Source organism: Sorex araneus, chromosome 9, assembly GCF_027595985.1.
Source record: "Sorex araneus isolate mSorAra2 chromosome 9, mSorAra2.pri, whole genome shotgun sequence".
Lineage (NCBI taxonomy): Eukaryota > Metazoa > Chordata > Mammalia > Eulipotyphla > Soricidae > Sorex > Sorex araneus.
Genome location: NC_073310.1, coordinates 40,477,653 through 40,499,845, shown reverse-complemented (window position 1 = coordinate 40,499,845; position 22,193 = coordinate 40,477,653). Strand labels below are relative to the sequence as shown.

General features: G+C 39.2%; 1 protein-coding gene and 1 non-coding gene across 2 annotated transcripts in view; both read left to right on the top strand.

Annotated features, from left to right (window-relative positions):
- Positions 1–22,193, top strand: part of SMYD3 (SET and MYND domain containing 3) — an 836,228-nt gene that overhangs the window by 364,151 nt on the left and 449,884 nt on the right. The window lies entirely within an intron of this gene.
- LOC129398998 (U6 spliceosomal RNA) lies at positions 3,095–3,197 on the top strand. Its single transcript, XR_008626849.1, has one exon. It is a non-coding gene; the product is annotated as a U6 spliceosomal RNA (small nuclear RNA).

The following is a 22,193-nucleotide window of genomic DNA, read 5'->3' as shown; positions in this document are numbered from 1 at the left end:
AAATACTTGTATGCAGTGATGAAGACCTGACAATGAAGTGACTCTTCTGAGGAAGAAAGTTTGTTTATGGGAAACAATTATAAAATCAGAACACAATAAGGTAGCATGAAAGACAAAGGAATAGATTATAAGCAGGTTTATAATCTGACTGATAAAATAGGTTGCTTTCAAAAGAATATGTTAACTAACCTGTGACGATTTAAAAACACTAATTATTACATACTTTATATTTAGAAATAAAAATAACCAAAGAGGAAAAAAGAAACAAAAAGGAAAAAAGAAAAAAAAATTGGAAATTGTGGCTATAGTGGGCTGGAGTCATAGCACAGGGGGTAGGGTGTTTGCCTTGCACTCGATCAACCTGGGTTTGATTCTTCTGCCCCTCTTGCAGAGCCCGACAAGCTACCGAGAGTATCTTGCCCGCATAGCAGAGCCTGAGAAGCTACCTGTGGCGTATTCGTATTAGATATGCCAGAAACAGTAACAACAAGTCTCCCAATGGAGATGTTACTGGTGCCTGTTCGAGCAAATTGATGAACAATGGGATGACAGTGATACAGTGATACAGTGGCCATACTTGTATGACATTTGATTTTTTTTTTTTTGCTTTTTTTGGGGGGGTCATACTTGGCAATGCACAGGGGTTACTCCTGGCTCTGCACTCAGGAATTACTCCTGGCAGTGCTCAGGGGATCATATGGGATGCTGGGGATCAAACCTGGGTCGGCTGCGTGCAAGGCAAACGCCCTACCCGCTGTGCTATTGCTCCAGCCCCAGTTATATGACATTTGAATTGAATGACACTGAATCGCATACTAAAAACAATTAAACTGGGATTTTTTTTAATATAGCAAATGAAAAAAAAAGAAAGAAATCAAAGTCAATGAAGTGACTGCTCACAATGTTCCTTTATGCATTTCTTTAGACCTAAGAAACCAAGTCACACAAACTCTTTATTTCTGCAGTCATTTGCCAGAGGTTGCAGATTCCTCAAGGCCAGGAATCTGCCGTTTCCTGTTCGCTAGTAGAGCCTGCAGAGTGAATGAGTGTCCTGTTATTACCTGACACTGTGGCTACAGAACATACTGCTCTTGATGGGCACCAGACAAAACAAGGTTCAGGCTGTAACTTGGCCTCCTGTGCTGGGAAATAACATGTGGTCAGAAGATGACTCTGAGCATTTCATTCATTATTATCTTTTCATTCTGAGTAAACTGACATGTGTTAAGTCAGAACTGAAGGGTTACAGCTGGACTCGGGTGTTCTCGATACTTCTTTCCATTGCTGAATCAACAGGATTCTTATTTTTGTTGTTCTAAGTTTTTTGTTTTGCTTTTGTTTTGTTTTTAGCTTTTTGGGTCACACCCAGAAATGCACAGGGGTTACTCCTAGCTCATACACTCAGGAATTACTCCTGGCGGTGCTCGGGGGACCATATGGGATGCTGGGAATCAAACCCGGGTCGGCCGCGTGCAAGGCAGACACCCTACCCACTGTGCTATCACTCGAGTCCCTGTTTTAAGTTTTTGTATTGATGTAAAATTTACTTGGACTTTTTTTTTTTGCTTAAACAGTTAAACCAGAATTCTGAATATTGTTCCTGGGGCCCCTACCTTTATATATGGTAAGAAATTATGAGAAAAAGGTGTAAAATATTATAATATTTTTTAAAAGTTTTGAACATTCAGTCTGTCACAACCAACTCATTTTTCTCTGCCTTTACAGAAACAATTCAAAGATGATGAATCATGTATGCTGTAGAAATCAAATGGTAGTGAAAATGTTGTTTCTATGAAAAGCTAATTGCCACAAGTGCAATAGATTGTTACTGCATGTATATTGACCAATTTGTCAATATGCCTCTTCCTAGCTTTGCTAATACTTATATGCTTGCTTGCTCTTAGCATTCTCCTTTTAAGTTGTAACATGTTACTGGTTCTCAAATTAATGAGTTAATTCCTTGGGTTTTATTCTTAGTTTCGGGATTTTTAATAAGTTATTCCTTATAGCACAATTTTTTTCCCTTAGAAACACAATGAAGGTGCCTGGGGTCTGCTCACCTGTCAGGAACATGTGCTTTGCATTTACTGGGACAAAGTTTTAACCTTGGTTCACTAGTGCTACCCCACTCACCTAGCACCACTAATGTGGCCCTGGATGTCTCCTACACTGGTGCAGGCTATTGCTTGTCTTCAGACCTACTGTATTTTGGGGGGAGGGAGTTCCCATGTAATGGTGGGGGCGGGCGCTGGTATCACTTGATCAACTAAGTCTGATGGTTCAAAAGATTAGAACATGTGTTGGGGACTTAAGAGATTTTTTTTTTATATCACCTTGAGTAAGGAAATTGTATTATGAAGCTACGATTTCCTTGTTGTAAAGAAAGGTGAGATTGACCTAAATGATCCTGACTCTTGAACTGTTGACCTTGGGATTCTGTGGTTCTTTGACTCTTATGATTTAATAGCTAGTAAGTCCAAAGTATATTGGTCTTAGTTTTTAATCTCTAGGTGTCTTGGCTTAGAATCAAGGAGCTGAAATGTCTTCTATAAAAGTTGCAGCAGAAATATTTTTTTAGTGCTTTTAGTGTCTATGTACAGAAGTCAATGTTATTTTGACATTTGCGTTTCTGAAAAAGAAGTATATGCTAGAATTGATAATGTTAGTTTCTAGTCATAGGGGAAGAGTGAATGTTTTATTCTAATTTTAATACAGAGAAAATTTTGTTAAAATGTTGTATTTGCTTGTAATACTTTAAATGCTTACAAAAATTATGGATGCTATTATAGCCAGTGTTTTTTTGTTTTTTTTTTTGGTGGGGAGGGCCACACCCAGTGGTTCTCAGAGGTTACTGTGGGATCTGTGCTCAGGGATCACTCCTGCTAGTGCTGAGGGGACCAGTTAAGATTCTGAGGATTGAATCCCAGTTAGCCATGTGCAAGGCAAGCACCCTACCCGTTGTACTATCATTCCAGCCCTGTAGTCAGTGATATTTTTAAAGCATTATTTTTGGCAAGAAAGTACTTATGAAGAACCCAGCCTAAATGAGCATTGAATTAATAAATATAAGAAATACATTAAAATTCTCCTTTCTGTGCTTGCTCCAGCAGCACAGATACTGAAATTGGAAGGAAACAGAGATCAGCATGCCCATACATGAGGATGACAGGCAGATTTCTGAAGCATTCCCCCAATCCCCTCCAAAAATTTCTCGTTACTGCTATATGGAGAGCCATTATTAAACACTGATACAAGTAGGTTTTTATTAGTCTACTATTATTAACACATAGTTTGAAATCATTGCTTTATAATTCAAGTGGTAAGGTGATTTAAATGACAGAAGAGGGTTTTCTTATAATTTTTGTTCTTGGAGGCTGCTTCTAAGCAGGGCTCACTCATGGCTCTCTGCAGGCATGACTCAGTGCTCATGGGTACGAGGGCAAATAGGGCAGTACGTAGTGGTGTAGCCATTGGGTGTGGGGGAGTGGTCATCAATGGTGCTCAGGGTCCATTTGTTGCCTTGGATTGATTTGGGGCCTGTAGTGTGCCAAACATGCACAGCGGTTCTTTGAGTTGTCTTAGAGGCTGTTGCTAAACGTAGACAGCTCGGGAGTTAGGACTTCAACAGTTGTACAGCCATTCCATCTCTCAATAAATATGTTTTTAGAAGCATAAATCACATATCTAATGTATAGATGTGGGTGTACATTAAATGACAGAAATACTCTCCCTAGAGGAGACCAGATCAGTGCTGAGGACATCAGCCAAGTCCCGATGAATTTGATACTGCCATAGTATGCACTGACTTGGAAGAAGTTAGTTAAATGACCCATTATTGCTCATCTGTTCTAATTTTGCAACTGCTAACTTGCCAGGATTTCCCATTTTTAGAAATGTGCAATGCGGTGCTGGAGCTAGTGCTGAGCATCACCAGGTGTGAACTAAAGAGAAAAAAAAGTGCAATGCATTGGCTCCTCTTTCTCTCTAGATTTGAAGACTGGGATGCCTTTAGTTCAGAGTATATCTTTAGATGGTTTTAGCATGTATTCCAGAAAGGACACGTACTTTATTTGTTTTAAATAGGGCAGGATGGTTGGGCCAAACCTACAGTCCTCTGGGCTTATTCCTGGCTCTGTGTTCAGAGATCAAACTGGGATCTGCAGCATTCAAGACAAACACCTTTACCCGTCTACTATCTCCATGGCCATAAGGAACAAGTATTTCATAATTTTCCCACTCTCAGTTTTTCCACATAACTGCCCTTATAAGTCTGATGCCATGGAATGCTAATTCCTGGGGAATTTAAAAGCATGATTTATTTTTTAGGGGTGATTTACTTGGTTTGAAAGAATCCAGAATGTGCTTAGATGCAGTTATTTCAAGTCTCTGGCTTAACTTCCATGCTCAATGCCTTTTGTCATCATTATTAAAGGTAGCCTTTTTGACATTGACAGATGTCATGTTAGTACCTTGTAAATCCTTCTAGTAATACCTTCTATTACTAAGGTGTAAGTAAACATGGTTGTTTCTACCCTGCTTGCTTCTCACTGTGTGTCATTTTTATAGGGCTCTTTGACCTGTTAATCATCCCGGATATTCATTTAAAACAGCCAGCCAAATAGAAATTTCCTGTTCATTTATGATGAACTGACCTTTCTTTTTACCTGCATCCTTTACAAATTCAGTTTGTGAAGCTCAATTTTCATTTGCTGTTGAGCAAATATCTTACTTCTCTGCTATTTGCACTTAGGCCTATCATTTTTACATGCTCTTATGTCAGGATTTAAGTTTAATTTTCTTTTACTTTATAAAAACATTAAGTTAACCATTTGCATTTCCCCTACTTCTTTCACTTTACTTTTCACTTTGTTTTACTAACAGTAAAAATATTTAACTTGGACATTATGGCTGTTTTTGAGAGGGATAATTTGGGCTACAGCCCCAAGACTCAGATATATTCCCAGCTCCGTGTTTGGGGGTCAATTCTAGTGGTCTTCTGGGACCGTGTTATGGTGGGCTACCCTTCTAAGTTAACTCCTAGACCGATCTTATATTTACTAATGGCTAGAGCTACCAAATTAAATGCTATCTAATGGTGTGGTTTTTAAAATTTTTGTTTTAAAATTTATTTAAGACTCATTTGAATGCCTTTTCCTTAGCTCTTGGTTGTTTCTTGCTTCAAAAGTTGTTCTATATGAAAAAAATAAGCCTCTCGAATCTTACTCCTTGGATTAGACATGTAAAAAAGTTGAACTTTGAAGGTATCTTCCAGGTATAGGATTCTAACCTATTTTCTATGGTCAGTTTTTAATCTTCTTTTTCTAGTTCTGTGAAATACTTCATGTGGTAGGAGAAGTATAAGTATGAGATGTATCAGTGATTTTCTCAGGTATAGTTTTGGGGGTAAGAGTAATAAATCCTCCCAGACAGAAGGAAGTGGGAACATTGGAGAGAATACTGATCTGGGAGTCAAGAATTGGATGACAATAAAGGCTGACATTTGATCTGAGGTTTATTATTACATCACTTTTTTTTTTTTTTTTACTTATACTGTGCATGACACAGTCCTGTGCAGGTAGGGCATTTGCCTTGCATGCGGCTGACCTAGGTTTGACTCTTCTGTCCCCCTCAGAGAGCCCAGCAAGTTACTGAGAGTATCCCGCCCACACGGCAGAGCCTGGTAAACTACCCATGGCGTAATTGATATATCAAAAACAGTGACAACAAGTTTCAAAGTGGAGACGTTATTGGTGCCCGCTGGAGCAAATCAATGAACAATGGGACGATTGTGCTACAGTGCTCTTGTGCATGAGCTTTGTTAGACTCTTGGAGTCTTCAGCTCTGTTCTCTGGTGACAATGGAAAGCAGCTATAGAGAGGAGCTAAAATTGATAACATAAGAGATAGAGTCAGGGGTAAGACTTTGGAATGAGTGATAAGCACAGGATGGAGAGGCAGCTGGAGAAAGAATGAGGGTCTGATTTAATTTCCATGAAGAACTGATTAGGACAGTCTGTTTCTATTTTGAGTTTGGGCCATACCTGGTGATGTTCCTGGCAGTGCACAGGGATCGAACTTGGGTTGGTCACATGCAAGGTAAGCGCCCTACCTGCTGTACTATTGCTTCTGCCCACAACAGTCTTGTAGCCACTGATATTTCTCAGCCTGAGAGAGATTTTGATCCCTTTGTCTCTGTCTCTGTCTCTCTCTGTGGATGTGGATGTGTGTTCTCCCTCTTCTCTTTTTCCCTCCATCCTTCTCCCTCTCCCCTCCTTTTTTTTCACCTCTCTTCCCCTTCTCCTAAATTGGCTTAATTGACGGGGTTTGCAATAGTTTGCTCAAGTGACTATTTTCTCTTAATAATTAGATTAAAATGGTGCCTTTTCTTTTCGGATTTTTACAGATCATTTTTGCTATTCAAAATTTTTCAAAAATAAGCAAAGGCTTTGTGTATATTGAATGGAGAAAATGGGGTATGAGGTAGTTGTGCAGCTGATTCATAAATCAGTATGCAGCCTGGGAGATGTCTCAGTGGACTGGCCAGGAGGGCTTTGCATGCAGTATTCTCAGGCTCAGTACCTGGCACTGCCTGGTTCCCCGAGCAGCACTGAAGTGATCCCTGCTTGCGCAATACTGGGTTTGTCCCCAGAGCAAAGAAAAATCAAGAAAAGAAATCACGAAGCTAGTAATAGAATTCAGCTTTTCTTTTTCTTAAGTTTACAGTTAGTGGCCCTTGCTTTCATATTGTGTTTGGAGGATATATATTTTTAGACCTCTGGTGTTTTGTATCTAGGGAATAGACTTAAGAGTTTACTTCAGAGGGGCTGCAGCGATAGCATAGCAGGTAGGGTGTTTGCCTTTCACCCGGCCAACCCGCGTTCAAATCCCATCATCTTATATGGTGCCCCGAGCACCGCCAGGAGTAATTCCTGAGTGCAGAGCCAGGAGTAACCCCTGTGCATCGCCGCAGTGTGACCCAAAGAGCAAAATAAAAAAAAAAAAAAAAGAGTCTACCTCAGAGATAGGTATCCTCCATCCTTTGAAACTCATACTGGGAACAGTATAGACCAGACCTAATTCAGTAGCATGAATTCTGTCTTTTGCAAGTAAAGGTATATAAGACAATATCTGTACTCAGGGGCACCAGGAATCTGAGATTTTCATCTTTGTGTGCAGAGGAGTTTTTTGGTTGCCCAGAATGTCATCCATGATAGAGAGAATTCATATTACCATCCTTGATGTTCCTAAATCTTGTATGCGGTAAATAAAATGTCAGATGCACTATTATTTTTGAATAGTCCTGCCTTAGGTGATAGAAATGATGTCAGTTGATAGTTGAAAATACTTTTCATTCATTTTATAAATAGATTTCTTTCATCACACTTGCACGCAATTTCAAGAACCCCCCTGCTTTCTATTAAATTAGAGACTCGTGGATAAAGAAAATACAGGAAAACCTTTTTCACCATTATGGTCACTTACAGGTGAGACATTTATCTGTCTTGCTCTGTTTTGATACTTGTGACTAGCCATTGCAGTAAAATGAAACCTTTAAGAACTAGTTCTCTGCTAGGCATTTGCTTGCGTGCCATGTCGTCCCATATTTCCTGCACTTTTCAAGGATGGGAGTGCATGTGGAGAGATGGATGATAGTAATTTTCTTACCTTAAGTGATCACTTCATCTCTAGGGAAAAAACAGAACTCATATGATGTACATACGATGGTACAATATGTTCCTTGCATGGTATTTGGTTTCATTTAAAGCCTATCACATTTCTTTATGTTTCCTGCAGCTCATACTAGGTTTATGTCAGTTCTGGGGAGTATTTTGCAAAAGGTGGTATCTCTTGCTGGAAACCACTTCTTACGATTACTACATTTTCCTGTATTCCTCTCTAGATTCTAAAATAAGGTCGCAAACATCTGCACCATTGCTTTTAGAGGAATGTGTTAGATATTTAATATTACTAAATAAAGAAATAAAATGTGTGTTTAGTAAAACTTTCTTACAAATTTTCAAATTAAAACAAAAATCTGTTTTTTGGGGGCTGGAGCGATAGCACAGTGGGTAGGTTATTTGCCTTGCACTCGGCCAACCCGGGTTCAATTCCCAGCATCCTATATGGTCCCCTGAGCACTGCCAGGAGTGATTCCTGAGTGCAAAGCCACGAGTAACCCCTGTGCATCGCCATGTGTGACCCAAAAAGCAAAAAAAAATCTGCTTTTTTAATGTATTGCAATGAAAGAGAATGTATCTAAACTGCTTATATTTATATATTTTTTGCTGGCAGGATACAGGGCAACCCTAGCAATGCTTGAGACCCACGAACACTACGTTCAGCAAGTTGGGTTATACCCAGTAGTGCTCTTGGGTCCTCGACATGCTCAGGATCAAACTCAGACCTTGTACATGCAAAGCATTACTCTACCATTTAACCCAGGTCCATTTTGGGGTTTTGATACACTAGGGGGATGTTTTCTACAAGGAAATTTCAGAGTTGAAACTTTTACTGGTCATTTTAAAATGTTATTAGCTGAATAGCTCATTTTTTAAAGAATACTGAGAGAGGGTAAGTATAAAATATCTAACTCTCTTTCCTTTACAAAATGCACCTGGTTTTACCCAAATAATGGATGAGAGGGAGACTGCTTTAGAGAAATAGTCTGGATAACAAATGAGGAAAGATTCAGAAGGTCAAAATTCATTATTTTGTAGCTTGCATGAGTTAATGGGTCCAAGTGGGAGCATCATTAGCTGCTGACATCACACAAAGAGACAATCAAGATCGTATGTCTCCTGATGAAGAACACAGTCTGGGAAATAGCCTCCAAAATTGCAAATTCTAATCTGATCTGGCCTTTTTATCTGACTACCAATTAGTGAGAAGTAGAGAGGATAAGGGAACAAAGTGAATTAAACATCATGGAGGTACACTTTAAAAAATATAAAATGAGCTACTTTACAGGAAAAATAACTTAGTTACATTTGAAAAATGCAACTGTTTCCCCTCCCCAAATGCAACAGAAAAATAAAGAAGACTGAGCAGATAATTTACAGAATAAAAGGATACATTAACTGAGCCTAATATCTGTCTGTTGTTTGAATACCCAGTTATATAAACTATTAAAATGTATGATATGTATGAGAGCAAGGTACACTTACTTAAATATTTTAATAACAAAGGATTTTTTGTTTCAAATATTTTCTTTATTTAAGGAGTCATAACACTGAAGTTTAATAAGAATAAACCCAAGTGAATATTGACAAAAAAGGATTTGGTATTTGGTATTTATTTTCAAAACAATAGAAATAAGAAAGATTGTTTATCATTAGTGAAACTGGCAGGATACTTTCAGATACTCTGCTTTGGTCTGTGTAACATAAGAGGTCTTGTTTTTGTGTCTGTTTGGAATAATCTATCATAGAACAATAAAGGTAATTTTAGATAAAAATGTGAAGTAGACTTTGGGTATAATGAAAAAATGAGAGAAAGGGGATATAGAGTGTTCAGCACATCATGATAGAGCCTATCTTTTTTTTTTTTTTTTTTTTTTTTTTTTTACCAGTCCTAAATTCTCTTTATTTTTTATTTTTTTTTTTATAGTTTATTTTTAATTAGTGAGTCAACGTGAGGGTACAGTTACAGATTTATACATTTTTGTGCTCATGTTTCTCCCTTACAAAGTTTGATAACCCATCCCTTCACCAGTGCCCATTCTCCACCACCAGTAAACCCAACATCCCACCCCCCCTTCCCAGTCCCGTCTCCCCCCACCCCACACTGCCACTATGGCAGGGTATTCCCTTTTGTTCTCTCTCTCTGATTAGGTGTTGTGGTTTGCAATAAAGGTGTTGAGTGGCCATTGCGTTCAGTCTCTAGTCTATATTTGGCCCGCATCATCTTTCCCCCACATGACCAACAACCACATTTTACTTGCTGTTCCCTTCTCTGAGTTGCCCAGGATGAGAGAACAGCCTCCAAGCCATGGTGACAACCTCCTGGTACTTATTTCTACTATTCTTGGGTGTTCGTCTTATAGTCTATTATTCTATATTCCACAGATGAGTGCAATCTTTCTATGTCTGTCTCTCTCTTTCTGACTCATTTCACTTAGCATGATACTTTCCATGTAGATCCACTTATATGCAAACGTCATGACCTCATTTTTTCTAACAGCTGCATAGTATTCCATTGTATATATGTACCAGAGTTTCTTCAACCAGTCATCTGTTCTAGGGCACTCGGGTTTTTTCCAGATTCTGCCTATTGTAAACAGTGCTGCGGTGAACATATAAGTGCATATGTCACTTCGACTATACTTTTTGGCTTTTCTGGGATATATTCCCAGCAGTGGTATTGCTGGGTCAAATGGGAGCTCAACCTCAAGTTTTTTGAGAATTGTCCATACTGTTTTCCAAAAGGTAGAGCCTATCTTTTGAATATATCTTAGCTATAGGTATTTCCATCACTGTATCACTGTAGCAAATTGATGGGCAACGGGATGACAGTGATACAGTGATACTGTCATCCCGTTGCCCATCAATTTGCTCGAGCGGGTACCAGTAACATCTCCATGTGAGAACTTGTTACTATTTTTTGGCATATTGAATACACCATGGGTAGCTTGCCAGGCTCTCCAAGAGGGGCAGAGGAATCGAACCTGGGTCGGCCATGTGCAAGGCATATGCCCTACCCGCTGTGCTATCATACATTTATTTACGTATGAGAATATTCATTTGATTTTCTTCCCATTAAATATTTATTGAATACACATAGTGTGGCAAGCACTTTCCGTAAATCAAGTAACACTGTAGTGGTACCCATCATTTGTCTGCTGTTTTTGACCTTCTGTTCCATTTTTAGAGTCTCCAAACTGCATGTGACCAGTTTTCAGGCTGGGGAGTTTAAAATGTCACCGTATGTTCTTATTTCTGATTCATTGAAGGTTAGTCTTTAATATTCTCCTCAGCTTAGCACTAACCAGCTACTGGGGCTTTGACTTCCTCTTGACTCATCCAGCTCTTAAAAGTCGTAGGCGCCACACCTACTTGATTCCAGAAGGACCTTTCCTGATCCTCAGCATGGTTCAACCTAGTGGCTGCCAAATGAACTTCAGCTCCAAATTTATAGTTGAGATCCTATGGGAATGCTCCCCCCACCTGCCATTTCACCTTCGGAACTGTTGTTACACTCTGCAAGATTTTCCAATTACTACATCTAATTACAAGGAAGAATAAATTACTGAAGCAAGTTAAATTATCTTGTGTGTCATAACAGTAATTAACATTCAAATAGGAAACGGCTGCCATTTTTATAAACATCACTAAGTGGAGATAGCACCCCATTTGAAAGCAGCAAGCAAGAGAGCGCTTCCTCTCTGACGCCTGGAATAAAGATGGTTTGGAAGAGTTGCTTAGTTGAAAGTTTAGAAATTCAATAACATCAGATGCCACTGATGTTATTGGAGATGACGATTTGAAAAAAATATTATTATTTAACCAGTCATCTGTTCTCAGGCATTTGGGTTTTTTCCAGATTCTGGCTATTGTAAACAGTGCTGCAATAAACATATAAGTGCAGATGTCATTTCTACTATACTTTTTTTGTGGAGATGATGATTTTTGAATTGTACTCCTGTTATCCTAAATCCTTAGAAATAGCATCTTGTTTTGTTTTGTTGGGGGCCATGCTCAGTGGTACTCAAAGCTTACACCTGGCTCTGCACTCAGAGTTCACTTATAGCAGAGTTTGGGGAATTAATTATATATGAATCTGGGGATGGAAATGGGTTAGTCACATGCAAGACAAGTGCCTTAGGCCTTGTTCTATCTCTCTGGCCCAGAAATAGCTTCAATTAAATGTATTTGTCATCATTTGCTTTTTCCTGTATCCGTACTTTTTTTTGGGGGGGAACTCCTGGCAGTGCTCAGGGATCATGCCTGATGGCATACAAGACTAATATCCTTCCCACTGTACTATCTCTCTGGATTCCTATATTTTTCATGTCTTTTCTTTCATATTTCAAGTAGAAAGGACACCACTCTGGTCACTTGATGTTTTGTGAACTAAACTTTACTGGGAAAGCAATTCTACAACCCATTTTTTATTATTAGTTTTTACTTTTTTGTTTATTTTATTTTTCAGTCTTTATTTAGATACTGTAGGTCACAGGACTGTTCACAAATGGTTTCATGCACATATTATTCCAGCACTACACCTGCTGCTGGAACCACTTCCTGCACCTTTTAAAATCCTGCATTTCAATAAGTTTATGATCTTCCCTGCCCATTTAAGGCTCTTCTGCCATGGAAATGCTCTACTTCTCTGTGGTCTCTTGATTTTGAGTCTGTGATTCCCCACTGGTGCTGGCAGACTCCAGGGATACTTTCTGCAGTGCTATTTTCAGGGAATATGGGGTGTCAGAGCTGTTTACCCAGTTCCACTTTATACTTAAATAGAAATATATTTTCTTTATTTTAGGTGAAGGTGTATAGCTTAGAGAGCCCGTCAGTGTATTTGCCTGTATTATTTTAGCTCAAGTATGGTTAGCTTCTCACCACCAAGGTGAAAACCGGCATTTCTCATCATTGTTTGAAAGTATTTTTCTCATTGCTTTGAAATATTGTTGGATCTAAACAGCAATGGGAAGAAGTCAAATTGACCTTTGTGTAGAGTCCTCAGCAGTCTCACTAATGAGGCTTCTTTTATTTACTAATCTCCAGTGTTGCAACTTACTCTTGGTCTCTGAGACAAAATGTCACATGAAAGAATTTGGATGATTTGTGATCATTAGTGAGGAGGATTCTGTTAGGTCCCAGAGAAGGCAATGAAAGGCATAAGAGGCCATTGGAATGATATTATAAAAAATCATTTTCTTAGTGAATTTTTGTCACGTTAGCTTAGATTAGAAACTGAGTAACCAATTATCTTGTTCTTTTTCAATAAATATCTATTTGGAAAGGATTGTGGAAGGTGTGGCAACGTGGGTAAATATAAATTGCTTTTCATGGATAATGTATTTAAGATAGGAAATCCCTCTGAATAAATAACATTTAGAAAAAAGATATTTATTCTGCATTCTGTGTCATATAATATACTTGGAATTCATGACTAATTTACACATGTTTCATTTACAATGTATTTAAGAGCCCTTCTGAATGAATAGTTGGTAATTAGGTGATTGACATATTCTCCCACTTGACAATCACACAAGCCAGTAAATTGCCATCTATTTTCCAGTAGTATTCCAATAAATGTTTTAAAGTTCACTGAACAAATGTTATTCAGCAAAATTCTAAGAAACTAAGGATCCTTTATTTCTACAAATTTATTTCTACAAGAGAGAGTGAACGCTCTCCTTGGAATGTCTCTCTTGTTGCCTGTTTCTAAAAGCACATTTAGATCTTTGATGGGAAGTGGTTCAATTTAAATAATATATATGAAATTTTAACAGTTTTAATCCCTAAGTAGTGAAGGAATTTTAAAGTTTAGGATACTTTTATAGAAAGGGATCCTTCGAGAAAAACTCAAATTTTGTTTGTTTAATGTATGGCAGTTGTTATTCTAAATCTCAAAGAGCAAAATGATTACTTACCTTGTTGCTAAACTTTTCTCAGGGACAAGTTTTATTTTATTTCATATCAGTAAGAAATTGCAACTATAACATTAAAAATCATCTTGAAACTTAGCTTTCATTGGAAGGAGGCATACCTAGTGGTGCTCAGGGGATATTCTTGGTTGTGTCTTCAGAGATCACTGTGTCATTGCTCTTTGGACCATATGTGGTGTCAAGGACTGAACCTGGGTCTGTCCATACGTGCAAGGAAAGTGCTTTACTCACTGTGCTACATCTGCTTCTTAATTGTTTAACTATGCTCTGGAAAAGCACAAGCACTCTGATGAGTAATTCACAACTTACCTTTATTTATAAAAATCATGCCCATTTTGTATATAATATTAGAGGATTTTTCAGAGAAAGAATGGTTTTTGCTCGTTAACAAAACTTTCACTTTTTCCCTTCTATTTGGTGAATTACTAGCACAGCGGGTAGGGTATTTGCCTTGCGCGTGGCCCATCCGGGTTAGAATCCTCCGTTCCTCTCGGAGAGCCTGGCAAGCTACCGAGAGTATCTCGCCCGCATGGCAGAGCCTGGCAAGCTACCTGTGGTGTATTCGATATGCCAAAAACAGTAACAAGTCTTACAATGGGGATTCTACTGTTGCCCACTCGAGCAAATCGATGAATAACGGGATGACAGTGCTACAGTGCTACAGTGCTTGGTGAATTAATATTGACATTTTTCCTTTTGATGTCATAATTTTTGACCATATTTTCTATCTGATCCATTTGTTCCACTATTGAGAATAAGCATGAACTTACCCACACATGACAATATGAGCCCAGTTCTTTGTTCGTTTGTTTGTTTGTTTGTTTAGATATCAGAGATTGCTAGCCAAGCTAATTTGCATGTCAAGGTCTGTATTTGGTGGGTGGAGGGATGCTAGAAAGGACATATAAATTTCTAGTTCCCTAAGGACTGCAAGCAGAGAAGAGTTCATTTCTTATTAGAGTAATGCAAAACGACAGAAAGAATTACAGGTATGAAATTGCATATTACAAACCAAAATTTTTATTGGATCAGATTATGTAGGATGTGATATGGAACCCCTTCCTTGGGAAAGCCATTTTCTATCAAGTTTAAGATAGAATTGGTGCACAGAGTTCTTTGTACTTTGCCTTTGGATTGGTGTCATAGGTTATACTGAACACTCTTGTCTCCAGATTGTGTGAGGTATTATGGCAGCAGAATACAACTTGGCAGAATGATCTGTATGACTTTTAGACCCTGAACAGTGAATTGCTTGACATGTTTCCTCTGGGTGCAATGAAAATTTTGGTATACAGAAAGGACTCTTCATACTTATCAGTCAGACACTGTCGTTTATTGTCCTTATAGCAATAGAAAGGCATCCCAGAGATCACAATTATGAAAGATTGGAACTTGCAAACTTTCTCCATACATTTTCATTCTCAGGAGTGTGTGATCTTTAATTTCATCCCTGTTTATCACCAAAGTTTCTTCGCATATGGCATTTTGCCTTCTGTGTTATTATAGGGTATTTTATTATGTTATAGGGTTATTATTTTATTATGTTATAATAACATATAGGGTATGTTATTATAGGGTATTATAGGGTATTTTCTCTGTGTTGCTAAAAAAGGTGTAAAGAACAATATTTTATGTCATATTATCTATTCTTTTGAGACCATTATTCAGTTATTACAGAGACAAAATAAGACTTCCCTATGACTTTCTATGCAAATATTATTGATTTTTGAAAAATTTTAAAAATACATATTTTATTGTGATTTATCATATACCTGGCATTGCTCTAGGGTTGCTCTCATTGATGTAGGGCACCATGCAGTGTCAGGGAGTAAACCTTGGCCCCCCACATGCAAAATATGCCCTGCATAAGCTTAGCCCTCTGAACTATTTCTTTGCCCCCAAATATATATGTATATATGTGTGTATATATATGTATATATGCATACATATATTTGTATGTATTTTGGTTTTGAACCACACAGGTCAGTGCTAAGGCCTTACTGCAGCCTTGGGGGACCATATGGAGTGCTGAGAACTGAACACCTACCTCTCTCTCTTATAAACACCTACGTCTCTCTCTTGCCCCCCCTTATATATTTTTATAGAGACCTTATCCATCAGTGTCCTAGGGACCTTGGGGCCACTACCAGTGATACTTGGCGTAGTACCATGGCCTGACACTTCATTATTCAGGCCAAGCATTGTGGTACTCAGAGCTTAGCAGAACTGGGGGCCACTGCTGCCACCCTGGCAGTTTTTGGAGGACCATACAGTTCTGAGGATTGAATTCCAGGCCTTGGACTGAATTCCAGGCCAGACTGTTCCAGACTTTGAGTCATAACTCCAGTTTCTGATTTTTGAATTATTGTATAGCTTCTGCATTGTAGCATACATTTTAACAAGCACGTTGTATTAATACATTGCTTAATACTTATTGCTTAACACTTTATTATTATTTATGTGTGCTCTTAATTTCACCATTTTTAGGTGAGAATCTTTCAGCTTAGAAAGATAACTTTGTCAAGATCATACACTAGTGAGGTGCAGCTGGAATACAGGCAGTCTTCTTTCAGAACAATTCCACTGCTAATGTGGTCCTTTGCCTTTTGTCTCCTTGCAACACGATTTATAGAGGTGTGGTAGGCTCTCTTAAAGATGAATGACTTGCTAAAAGAATAATTGAAGCAAGAGGGGAAATGGGCAAGAGAGATGGATAGAAATTTCTTGTAGAGGATATACAAGTGTTCAACAAACCCTTGAAGAGAGATGCTCATCATGAAGGAATGAAGTGTTATACATGTCACCCCATGGATGGCCATCAAAAACAAGCCAAAGGAAATAAATCAGAAACATAATACTATATAATCATATTGTGTGGATCAATTTTAGATGTATTTTTCATAATGGAAAATTCCACAGAGAATGCAGATTGGTGATGCAGAGGTTGTGAGACGTGGGATGAGAAACTTGCTTAATGGACACAGGATTTTCCTTCTAGGATAAGAAAAATGTTTTAGAATTACATACAGGTAGTGGAAACACACATTGTAAATACATGTTGCAAATTATTCATTTTTGAATGGTTAATTTTTTTTCTTATTTGGATTTCCTCTCAAAAAAAAAAAAGATGGTGCTGGAGAGATAGTACAGTGGTTAGGGTGCTTGCCTTGCACACCACCACCTGGGGTCCAATGCCAGGCAATACATATGGTCCTCTGAGCACAGCCAGGAGTGAACCTTGAGCACAGAATGAAGAGAAAGCCCTGGGCACAGATAGGTGCGCTCTCCCCCACCCCACAAAAAAGGTGACTAAAATATCCTCCCAGCCTTCTAGTTATTGTTTCGGTAGCAGCTTTTAGGGGGCACATACTTGTGGTTCAGTGGCAGACAATGCATTAGGCAGGCACCATCTTCAGTAAACATTGTGTTGAGTTCCAGAATCTCGGAACCTGCCATGTCTAAGAATTAACAGGACTAGACAAAATAGGAAGGCTCTGTGTTGATAGAGCAGACAGCCAGTAAATGAAAGGCCTGCATTTGGAGTTGCAAGGCGATAAAACGTCTTTTCACATGGTGAGTAGTACGAAGGGAGTTACCAGACTTGCACACATGTCCAGGCAGCGAGACGTTATGTTTCTTCTAATTAGGGTAGGTCTCAGTCATGCATACTGGGACGGATGACTCAGGTGAGTGACATGCTGGTGAAAGAGCGAACCCTATGCAAACCTGAACCTTTTTTTTACTTTGTGAGTGAGAAGGGAACATACCAGTGTGTGGTCCTGTGCAGTTTGGCCCAGATTTCTAGTTCACTGTGGGCTTTTGATGTTCTTAGGTTCTTTTCTAAGTAGCAAAAAAGCTTTCACTATACATTGCCTTCATTTCTACAATATATCTGAAAAGTTCAAAGCAAAGAAATAGTGCTCTGCTTTTTTAAATGGAAGTCAGGGCACAGTGAAGTGAGACCGTGTAATTGGGTGTGGGAGAGAGAGATGGATCCTCAATTCCTTACCTCTACAATCCAGATGCTAATAGATAGTACATTTACTTATAAAGAGTACCTGCAGATGACTGGATTTCTTCTTAATTCAGCTGTCTCTATGTTTTCCAGCTTTTCCACCAGATTTTAGGTCATTAATTTATTACTCCAAATAAAGTTAATAAAAGTTCATTTAAAAATGAGATTTGTGGTATAACCCAAGTATTTATTACTTTGTTGGACAAATTTGATATATCCCCCTTTTTAAGTAAACGTAGCCATTGCTTTTAAGGCACTTCTGTCCCTAACCTCCCTTTTACCAGTTTTTAACTAATCTCTCTCTCTCTCTCTCTCTCTCTCTCTCTCTCTCTCTCTCTCTCTCTCTCTCTCTCTCTCTCTGTGTGTGTGTGTGTGTTTCTCTTTCTGGGCACTCTTCAATTAGCGCAGAATCTTGCCTGGGAATTTACCTGGCCTGAGGCCTTTTATGTAGAAGATCTTTCAAACCTTGCACTTCTCACCTTTCCACTACCCTAATCATCATGTTTTCTCTCTCTCTGTCTCAGTACCCAGTGGAAAGGATATCATCTCTTGCTTTCTAAATTCCATATTTTTGGAATGGGGTGCCCCCAGGTGGTGCTCAGGGTGTCCATGGGCCACTCTTGCAATACTTAGCCCAAAGGGCCAACAATTCAATACAAAGATCTGAGGTTACGTTTGCTGCTTGGGCCCTGTGGTGCTGGGAGTCCCCAAGGCTACTCTCTTCAATGCTTAGGGAAGGGTGGGGGGCCAGTCGTGTGGTGGTGAGACTCACACTGAGGGTCTGCATAGCATTCACCCTTATCCCCACGCTATCCCTGGTCTCTAGATCCCACTCTTTTTTTTTTTTGCTCTTTGGGTCACACCTGGCAATGCACAGGAGTTACTCCTGGCTCTGCACTCAGGAATTACTCCTTGCGGTGCTCAGGGGACCATATGGGATGCTGGGAATCGAACCCGGGTCAGCCGTGTGGAAGGCAAATGCTCTACCCGCTGTGCTATCGCTCCAGCCCCTAGATCCCACTCTTAACCATTCTTTCCAGGACTTTATTCCACCGCTTGGTTTCTCTATTCTTGAATCTTTTTGGACTTTAAATGTGGTTAAGTTTCCTCTATCTTAGGAAGGGAGGAGGAGAGGTGGGAAGGAAAGGGGGTCGTGAGGGAACTGAAAAACTCCTCTGGCCCACCTCTTCTTACCTTTGAATCGGTCTATTTCTTCACGATCAAAGCTGTGCTCAGTGACTCACTGCCCCCTGCCCTTACGCTCAGGTCCAGGATGCCATTGAAGTTGTTGCCAAATCCTGTGGACCTTTTTTGCATTTAATTTCATGGTATTGTATTCTTGAAGGACTCCCTTCTTGAAACACTTTCCCTAACTTTAGTGACACCCTTCCCCCCTTCCCCTCTGCAGTGTCGGTGTGGGAAAGTAAGGTATCCCTAAGTCATACCATCCTATTTATGGGCCTCTTTCCTTTCTTCCTTTGCTCTGCATTTCTCTGAATAACTTCATTGGTTCCTGTATATTTTTTCACTAGCGATAGCATTGTGGTTAGGCTTTTGCCTTTCACTCGGCCGACCCGAGTTTTATTCCTCCGCCCCTCTTGGAGAGCCCGGCAAGCTACCGAGAGTATCGAGCCCACACGGCAGAGCCTGGCAAGCTACCCGTGTGTATTGGATATGCCAAAAACAGTAACAATAAGTTTCTCAATGAGAGACGTTACTAGTGCCCGCTCAAACAAATCGATGAGCAACGGGATGACAGTGACAGTGACCTATGTGCCCACATTTTAGCATACAGATGTGTTAAAACACATGTGTTTTAATTACAACTATATATGCCGGTAGCAAGCTGAGAAACGGGTGCAGAGCAGATGGTTTTTTGTGAGTGCATGAATGGACCGGGAGATTGATGTGTCCTCATAGCACCTCACCCATTCCCAGAGACGTTTTACTAATATTGTTAGTGTTCTTATTCACCCTATAAAGAGCATAAACCTCTTGTGAGTAGGGATGCTGTTAGATGTGTTCTCTGCTAGAACAGTGACTGTGCCCAACAGATTCTCGTTCCATCTAAGCAGATGAACCCACGGGTGTCTGGAGAGGATCCTCGTGCTTTCTCTGTGGATGAGATCAAAGCTCCTGTGTAGGTGCCTGGTTTCCTTGACTTTCCCTCTCATCTGTGTGCACCTCTCATGGAAGTGGCTCTGATATGACTAGAATCCGTGGTGGTTGAACTAATTTTCTCTCTAGCCCCACCAGAACTGTACCTGACTATGTTAGATGCAGAACTAGAAACACTTCTAAGAAGTCTTCATTCCCTCTCTCCCTCCTTCCTGCCTTCCCTCCTATCCTCTTTTCCTCCCTCTTCTCATCCTTTCCTTTCTCCTCTGCTGTCATTTTTGGCAAAGAAGATGAAAAATATAAACTTTGGGTGCATTGTTTAGATTTATTGCCATTGGATTGGGTGGAATTTGTAAATGTTAGAGCTCTGAGGTAATTCTTTTACCTCAGCAGCCTTTGACGGGTATGGGGGGGCGCTCCCACACAGTGTTCAGGAACTCAGGGCCCCTTCCATCGAGTCTTTGCCAATGTCACCAGCATGCTCAGGGGTCTCCAGGGTCACACCTGTTTGTACCGGTGGACCACATAGTGCCAATGATGGAACCAAGGCCAGCCACATACAAGGCAACTAAGTGCCTTAACTTGTGTACTATCTATCTTTCTGGCCCCATCGGCAGATTTTTTTTTTTTTTTGGTGGAGGGGGCTGGGAGAATACCTGATGGTGCCCAGAGCTTACTTCTGGCTATGTGCTCAAGGATCACTCCTGGCAGGCTCAGGGAACCATATTGGACGCCGGGGATCAAACCAAGTTGGCTACATGTAAGGCAAGCACCACTGTACTATATTTTAAAGTTCTCTTTCATGTCCTTTTTTGAGATGCCCATTGGGAGAAACCAGTTCAGCGCTGTGTATTTATGATATAAATTAACTCTGCTAGGATGAAAGTGGATGAAAACTCAGCCAGAACTAGACTCTAACCATCCCTTTTTTCCTTGGCATTTTTAGTAGTCGGAAGATTTCTGTTTTAGACCTCAGATTATTTTTTCTTTAGTTCATGAAGATGAGGGTTTTCCTCTCCTCTCTGCTCTTCTTACCTGAGGTTCTGGGTGTGAGACTTTGACATCCCTGATCTCTCTGCAGCACTGCCGGGAGGGCACACCAGTGCCATGGAACACAAGGATCCAGGTCTCACAATCATTTTCTTGTAATCATATAGTGTTTTTCTTTTTTTAAGTTTTTTTTTAAGTGAAGTGGCAGCAGTTAAATTTATCAAGATGCTTACATGTTCCCTTCTAAAGAGCGTTTCCGTTAATAAACAGTGCACCAAGAAAGAGGATCTCAATTTGTCTCTTACTGAGAACACTTTAATTAAAACACAGGCTGAGAAAAAAACCAACCACTTCTGCCTCTTGCAAAATCTGATATATTCTAGTCTGACCCCCAATTGTCTTTATTTTCCAATTCACAAGGATATAGGTAAACAAAGATTAGAATGGCCTTGTAGTAAATATGCCTAATCTAGAAAATAGAAGCCCAAAATGGTTAAAGAGAAAGAAAATGTCTATTTCATGAATTTTTAGTGGCATAATAAAGACATGAACATATTGTCATATTTCAGTGGGTTGCAGCCTTACCACTTGATCTGCATAATTATTTTCAAGGTCATTTCTTTTGATAAAATCAAAGCAAGCTGTAAAATGTCAAGCATTCTACTAGGATTGAGTGAAACCTTGTTTTCATTGTCATTTTATTGTCACATATAGTTGTGGTTTTGAGTTTCCTAGGTAAAACCCATCATTGAGTATAAAAGTCATAATAATTTGTAACAGTAGGAAAATGGTATCCATTAATGTTTCAGGATTTTTTTTTCAAATGAGAAAATGGCAAAATATAATTGATGTGTTCTGGGACTATGAATATTTAAAGCATCAGGTTAACAATACAAATGAACTTGATTAACTATGTAAAAGGAAAGTACAATAAGATAACTGTAGCTCAGGCAAATAGCCTTGGGAATTAGGTATTTAGCCCCTCAGTCACTTAGAAGATATTAAGTTAGCTGCTTGTACCATACCATTTCAACTGAAATAAGTTTCCATGCATAAAGCAAGCATCTAGTCACATAAAATCTTTTATATACTTTATATTGATAACTTGAATATTATGTCTGTGTTCTTAATTATGTGGGTAGATTGAACAGTTCATATACTTTTATGGAGTTCCAGACACACCAGTATTATCTGTACTCTGAAATGACCCTCAGACTTTGTCATGCTTGAGAGTTTGAAGTGATTTTTATTAAGGCATCATAACTGAGAAATCTAATCTTAAGGTTTTTTTTTTATTTTGCTGCCACCAACTGTTACTTATTTTGTGATGATGCATGAAAATCATGGGCTTCCTCAGTGTTTTGTGAGTTTAGACTCAAGGGTAATACAAGCACAAATTCCATTTCCTTAGAGATAGGAGATAAGAATTTTAAAATAACCTCGTAGCGGACACATCTAT